Raw genomic sequence first — 7,959 nt, forward strand, 5'->3', positions numbered from 1 at the left:
TTAGAATTCTCCTTCTATGAAATTAAATAAACTCAACAACACCTTTCATTTCTAAACTACCAAACAATGAACTGAAGGATCTACAGAAAGCCATATACAAATACAATACAAATGCAACTTTATTAGACATAAGCTTATTAGACAGGGCTCCAGACTGCAAACAAATATGCTTGAAGTGAAAATGCTTACTTGCACTTAAGAAAAGTAAACCAAACAGCTAACAGAACCTGAGACGACACCATGTTTGAGCACCTGGTACAGTCGAGTGGAATAGGTCTGGTGTAGGGTAGCTTCTTGAGGCAAGTCAAACATGAAAATGTGTTGTAAATTTTTTATTATATGTGAGGCAGTCTGTGACAGAGCAACGAAACGCATGAAGTGGGTCAGTGGCACGATATATTGTTTCAGCACCGACATAGCAATGTGCGCATCTGCGTGTTTGATGTCAAGTGGGGATCATAATTAGACACACCGATTGCAATTTTCTTGACCGATTCCGATGTCCGACTGATTTTTGCTGATTCCCTATTTTCTTTCTAAGAAATATAATTGACAGCATATAAAAACAATAATTAACTTTTCTTCGCTGCTAAATTTGATTTTCATTTAAAAAAACAAAATAAGTAAAATGTCAGTAATAAACTAAGAACAACAGCACAAATTGCAAACAATAGCACAAATAAATGCAATAGAACAGGGATGGCCAACCTCAGGCTTGGAGGGCCACTGTCCTGCAGAGTTTAGCCCCAAGCCTAATCAAACACACCTGAACAAGCTAATTAAGGTCTTCAGGATCACTAGAACTCTATAGGCAGGCGAGTTATCATCAGCGTCTGAGCTAAACTCAGCAGGACAGTGGCCCTCCAAGCCCGAGGCTGACCATCCCTGCAATAAAATAAAGAGATATATGAAATAAACAAAGCTTTAAGTTTTTCAGGTGGGTCTAACAGAAGTGTTCAGGTAAGAAATACTACAGGAATTAGGTGCCACAGGCATTCTTATGGGGGTGATTTTTTTTTAATTACATTTATATCACCTAAATGTTTGCTCACTAACTGTATTTGTTTTTTTACAGTGGAGGTATTTTTTTTTACTTAAGAGTTTACAAAACACAAGGAAGCTTGTTTTCAATCTTTGAATTAAATTGAAAAAAGTAGCACAAATAAATACAATAGAATAAAGATACAAATAAAAAAAAGAGAAAAGTTTTTGGGCAGGTCTAACACTAGTGTTTAGGAACAGAAATACTACAGAAACTGAATAAAGTAATCAGATGTAAAATAGCAATTGATAGTCTTTTAGTTTAATTTAAATACATAGGCTAGTAATCGTGGTTCCTTACCAGACCAGATTGCATTTTGCGAACTTTTTTTCTGCCGGTGCGAATATATTTAGAGGTCACACTGGTGTCACCACCACATTGCCCAGTTGACAAGAGCTGCCATTTCTGTTGCATATGAGAAACATTAAACAGCATATCCAGTGAGAAAGCGTTTGAATGCGGCGCAGAATTGATATCATCGCTGCGAGATCTAGTGAGAAGCACTCAAATGTGGCGCAGAATTCTGTTACAAACTATATCCTATTTAAATGTTATTTTTAATGTAATGACCAAAAACATTAGGCTATTTGTTTATTAATCAAAGATTGTCCCCATTTGTAAAACTAAAAATTTCACGATAGGAAAACTAACACTTTAATTTAAAAAAAATAAATAAAAAAACATAAGAAAATACCAGTATAACCAGTAGGTGGCGGCAGAGGAGCACTTACTAGCCATTTCCACTCCCTATTCCCTAATATTTTTTTTTCACACATTTTGCTTTAAGCTATGTAATTTTTTTTTCGCCGCTAGGGGTCGCAAACCTCTTACAATAACAAAGGCGTAGGTTGATGATGCATAAGCGGAATAATGGAACTTGTCGTTACGCTGATGGATCTAATAATGAGTGAATACATAGATGTTTTTAACATGACTGTGGGATGAAGCAGGTCGCGATTGCTAATGAGACAGATATCAGCGCCACACACGAGTCCCGCGGATTTAAAGCAATAAGGACATTTCATTCTACCGAACTAACTTACCCACAAGTGCTGAATAATACTCACACAGGTCAGTTTATTAGATGAATGAAACTTGAGAGGTAACGCAGCGCTGTTTCACTTGGTCTACACTATCACACTAAACTGCATTTGAGTTTGTTGAAAGTTATGTTATTCTATGTGTTAGCTTATCTGTATGAGACTAGCAGTAAGCTAGATCAACATTAGAATAACATACTGATCATATCCTAACATTTCATCATGTTGAGTTATGTAACATTGATTAGTTTTATGCACATTTGCGCGTCTCTGTCAAGTCGAAGTTTATCACTCTCGGCATCTTGAAAACGCCACGCTGATATTGATCCTTGTTTTAGTCCTCCTTGTGTCCCAAAGTCTGCATTAGGGCTGGTCCGAATACCATTTTTTGAGCTTCGAAGCTTCGATAGGAATTAACATCGAATATTCGAAGCTTCGGAGGGAGGGGGCTGAACATATTTTTCTCTCTAATAAAGGCAGGAATCTCTATGTGTCTGTCTGTTTGCATTTAGATTATTTATCTTGCATTTTGAACCGTTCATCCAATCGACTTCACGAGTGCAGTGTCACATTTGGTGCAATATAGACACGCGAGACGTGACACGTTCAGAATTAATAAACTTCTAATACAGAACAGCGCGAGCGGGAAGCGCGCGCGCCTCACGCGCAGGGCTCCGAGAACGGACACTGCACTAGTGATACATAACACAGCCTAATATTTTTCTGAGTAACAAATAACTCTCAAATCAGAAATCAGCAGCACAGTAATTACTGACACAGTAAAGGGTAGGCTAATATATTGTTTCTATTCTATTTCCACAATGTCAAAGCAACACGTGCTTATAGCCTACAAGCTCAGGCATGCACTTTTGCCCATACAAACTCCGCTGTTCTGCGCTCTAAAATAAGAGTATTGTATTTCGCCCAAAAATGCTAAAAAAATAACCGTGTGAGAGCGTTTTAGGCTATATCATGTTATAGCCAGATATGACGACGCTTACAGCACGCGTCACCGCAGATCAACATCTATTCATCAAGCCAACGTGCAACTAATCAAAGTGAAAGTGGGTCGCAGATGCTTTAACACACAATCAACTTCATTAAAAGTAAAGAACCGAAATGATCTTACCAGGGCTCTCTCTTATTGCGGTCTTTGATTTAGAAATTTTAGCTGACGATCAGTAAAATGCAGCTGTTGCTGGTGACGTGCACTCCATTACATCTGCCTATAGCGCGGGATTTGAAGTTCGGATTCATATCCGTTTTGCAAAAACACATTTATGTGTTCATTGTTCATATTGACAAATCAGAGAGAGCTATCCATCTGAGAAAACGCATGACAACCCCATTCAAGCGCGAATGGGAACCGTTTCTAGGGGGATGCCAGGTGTAAAAAAAAAAAAAAAAAATTTAAACGAATATTCGAATGTCAAATTTGAAAATCGAATACCAACCCACCGAACGAATATTCGAATACTCGAATATTCTGGTACAGCCCTAGTCTGCATGGTGCATAATGTTTGAACGAAACAACAACAGCGTGAGCGTGCTGCTAGACGAAACGCCGTTGTCCACATTAGGGATGCTCATATTGACCGTTTAACCGTTAACCGAAAGTAAACATTTTGACCGATTAATACTATCAGTTAAACGGTTTAAAAATAAAATACTATATAGCTTATATTTATTAACTCACGGAGCGCGTAGACACGCGCAACCACACATGTCTCTAGCGAGACGTTACCTGTGTATTCCCGGGACATCGATCCGTCCCATAGGAGAGGGTGTTTTCAGCCGCGGGTCTAATGGCGTGTTCACACCAAACGCGAATTTAATTATTTGCGTGAGTAGATTACATACAAAGTCAATGCAAAGACGCGAATCACGCGAATTGGGCGACGCGTTTGCCGCGAAAGCTCGATAATGGCCTCAATCGCGTCTTCCACGCAAGACAAGTTGAAAAATTTCAACTCAAGCAGAAAATTCGCGTGAAGAGGTGAAATTCACCGAGTTGAGTGCGCCTCTGGATGGTGATGTGAACCCAGTACGTCGGCGTTTGGCTTTCCTTCGTATTTGGGACTTCCACAACAAGTACAGAGCAGCAATATCATTTATTTCAGACATGACGGAAAAATTATGGCAGAAAGAAATTGTGTTGTTGTTGATGATGATGACACACTCCTTTGCGCGGTATATTTTTATTCGCGAGTGACGCGAAAAACAAGAAAAACATCCCGCGAGTAATCTAGAGCGAGTAAATAACGCGATGCGAATATACACTTCGCGTTTGGTTTGACTGTCAACAGGCTGCGCTCCAGACTGACCCCACATCACGTTGATTGATATGTTGCTTTTTTAAAATAAAAATTAGACAAGGTGTTGAGGTAGGGCTGCTATTTTTATTTAACGAAAAATCTTAGTCTAAAGGAAAAAAAAAATCCGGTTTTTGAAAGCTTTGTTCAAACGGATTCAGTGTTTTCTTTTTGTCATCTTAATTTGTTAATTATTTAAGTTTAAAAAAAATATTTAGTGTAGGCCTATTTTGTTTTATATTTGTATTATTTTGTTCTGTTTTTCTCTCAGTCAGAAATGCTGCAGGTGCGTGAAAATTTAAACTGAATCCAGGTTCTGTTGTTGATCTGTTCTGTATGCTGCTGTTTGCACTTTGCACGTTAAAATAAACCCTTAAAAAAAAAAAACTTTTTTTAAAGGGTCACAGATACGCGTCTTTTTTATTTGGAATCTTATCAGTTAACGGTTAATAATCGATTAAAGAGTGCCGGTTGTCGGTCGGGAAAATTAATCGAAATGAGCATCCCTAGTCCACATCTGTCGCCATGGTTACTATGGCAGTACGAGCAGGAACCAGGGATAACGCGGATTTTACGTCATCGACAAGCCAAATGACCAGGGACGAGCCATTATTTAAAATGGGAATTTCTCTGAAATTAAAAATCTTTGGGAACTGCTCTCAAATGTTAGTCTGGAGCCCTGCCTATCTTTTGTTGTTTTATCTCTTTTGCTGCCAAGTTACCAGCACACAACTGCATTTGTATATTAACGATTGACTGACCATTTCATGTCAGTGTTGTTGGGGCCTTTTTGAAGGCCTTTTTTATTTTACAAATAAAACTTGAGCATACTCTGTAACCAATGACATCATCCTGATTCTCCAGGGAAATAACAGTGCAAAGCAGAACAGCGCATGTGTAGATCAGTGAACAGTGCATAAATGAACAGGCCTATTCCGATCCCTGTATATGAAACATCATATTTGGAAGTGAACGTGGCTGGAACCCGAATACAGACCATAAAAAGAAATTTGATGAGCATGTTAACATAACATAACGTCCTAAAGTTTAGTGGATTAAGGCCACATAGCCTAAAGGCCCACAAACTCACACCAAGACTAATGTTCTGTGTGATAACCATTTGAATTTGAATTTGAGTTATAAACATTTGCATGCCGTCAATATAACGACATTTTATTATGGATAGAAGTGAATATCTTTTCATTTCCATCGCACTGCAAAAAAAAAAAAAAAAAAAAAAAAAAAAGCAGCCAAACAATAAGATTTGTGTTTTTTGGTCATTAGACTGTGGATGCTGCGGTTACATAAACTACGAATTGGTAGCACTCATGTTTGAAGACATAACACTGTTTGACTTTGTTTCGTCTCAGTGACATGGGTTTCAGAAATGGAAAATTGCACACCACTGCCCTGTTTTATTTGATTTAATTGGAACTAGCCTATTTAAACAATGAACACATAATTATAACAAATAGCCATCAAATCAAACACAGAGACTATCATAATCATGTTAATAAAAAAGAAAATATACAAATAAAGTGCATGAGCATCTCCATAAGCAAACTGCATATTACACCGCACTGCATCTCAGCTTTTCTATAAGCACCACCTCCTGTCAAAGAGTTTCCCATTTTTCCCCCACAATTATCTGAACGGGAAAAATTAGGACCAAATTATCAAGGCAAATATTTGTTTAATTACAAGAATTCCAAACATATTGGAATATAATTGGATGCATTCATGGGGAAAGCTTATGAAGTGTATAATCTATTGATTTTATTTCCATGAAATTATCTCAATAATTATTTGTCAGTTGAGTCATTTTCACTGCTAAAGGCTAAAAACGAAGAAAGAAAGAAAAGGGAAAAAAATAAAAATGACAGAATTAAATTGCAATGACGACGTCACACTGAATGACGTCAGATGTAAGGCAAGCTCAGGCCAAGTAGCCTAAAATTAATTAGGCCGGATAAATAATCATTAGCAACAGAAAGGCAACACCCACGTGGTGGAAGAGAGTGATGACAGCTGAATAATCTAACTAAGGTGTGTGTACATATATCAAGTGTTAGGCAAGGCAAGCGCTCACACCTCTAAGTTAACTTACATGTCATGATTCTTGAGCTGGTGCTGATTTAACGTTAGCCAAAATTCAGTCATGTCTGTCCATAAGAGTCCGAGGGATCCCAATAACATTAATATTCCTGTTTATGCCAAAAACATTCCGTCTTGAACACCGAATCAAAACATGATGGCAGCCAGACAGTCAACGTTGGCAGTTTGTTTGCCAACTATAATCACGAACGGCTCGGCTATTAATAAGCAAACACATAATAACATATCCCGCACACCCTTGTTGGCAGACCGAACAGTATATTATTATAACAGCAGCGAACCGTACAGTTATGCACCGGCATCGATGTGATGAATCTCCGGCCTTCAACCATCAGGCACACCCAATCCCAAGTATCACTCACACCAGCCAGTTAAATAAAACTTTAACGCCTTTACGAAACTACCTTAGTGGGAAAGAGGATTTGATACGCAGAAATACAAATGACACTAGATGTTATGACATATTCAGTGAATTTATTGCTGAGATGATGCTAACATGAACTAGCTAACATTAGTATGGGTCAAACCACTAAAGGCCGGCTGTCACAAATGCCCCGTCAGGTAAGAGGCTTAATTTAATTAAGTCAGGATTAAATGCAAGTTTTGGTTCTGTATCCTCGTTTGTATGCAAGTTATGACATTGCCGGCGTTAGTTTATATTGCTCTCTCTCTGATATTCCCACCCTTATTTTGCTCTAACGGCCTGTCCGCCATTTTGAGGCAGGCAGGCAGGCGGCGCAAATTTCGCAGCCACATACACACTTTAACCGACTCACTTTCACCATAGCGCAGCCAGCAACAAATATAAATGATCCTTACCTTCTTATATGAAAGGTTTCTCGTCTGCCAGATCACACAACTAAGTAAAAAACTAAAACCGAATGAGATATGTCTCCGCTGAAAGTCACTTCCGATTTCCCGGCTCAGTCAGCGCTGTTTCTCCACCTTGATTTCTGCACCGCATAACCGTCTACTGGTGACGTGCACGCGCACGGTGCAGCCGGGGCCGCGCCCGCCTTGAGATCACAGCGGTCACTTACATCATAACCTTCAGCTGACACTGAGGATGAGACGCATTTTAGGACCTTTTTGAGCTTGTTACGTTTCAATTCATATGTTGGCATTTATAAATACTATTTGGTTTAATAAAAACAAAACAAAAAAACATGGTAGCCTATCTAAAATTGCACATTTACTAGCCTACTACAGTTGTTACTAATGTAAAATCACAAATTATGTGATCTCTTTAAATTACATGCACTAGGACTATATGAAACTCTAGTATAGCTGGATGGCAATGCCAAAGATGCGCATGAATTCTAAAAATGCACATAAAACACTTAATCGGATAACTTTTTGTCTAGCAGGGCATAGTGTTAACACACAACATGAAGGCTTTGGTCAACAGGAGGAATGCAAAACTATGACTAGAGCAGGAATTAGAGACAAA

General features: G+C 38.5%; 1 protein-coding gene across 1 annotated transcript in view; it reads right to left on the minus strand.

The window, feature by feature from the left end:
- Window positions 1-7,561, minus strand: part of pafah1b1b (platelet-activating factor acetylhydrolase 1b, regulatory subunit 1b) — a 28,753-nt gene extending 21,192 nt beyond the window's left edge. Inside the window, exon 1 of the mRNA XM_084387111.1 lies at window positions 7,329-7,561. The gene's annotated coding sequence lies outside the window, so the exon portion shown is untranslated. The remainder of the gene's footprint in view (window positions 1-7,328) is intronic.
- Window positions 7,562-7,959: the final 398 nt, after the last annotated feature.

Source organism: Rutilus rutilus (genome assembly GCF_951802725.1).
Source record: "Rutilus rutilus genome assembly, chromosome: 18".
NCBI classification, from domain to species: domain Eukaryota; kingdom Metazoa; phylum Chordata; class Actinopteri; order Cypriniformes; family Leuciscidae; genus Rutilus; species Rutilus rutilus.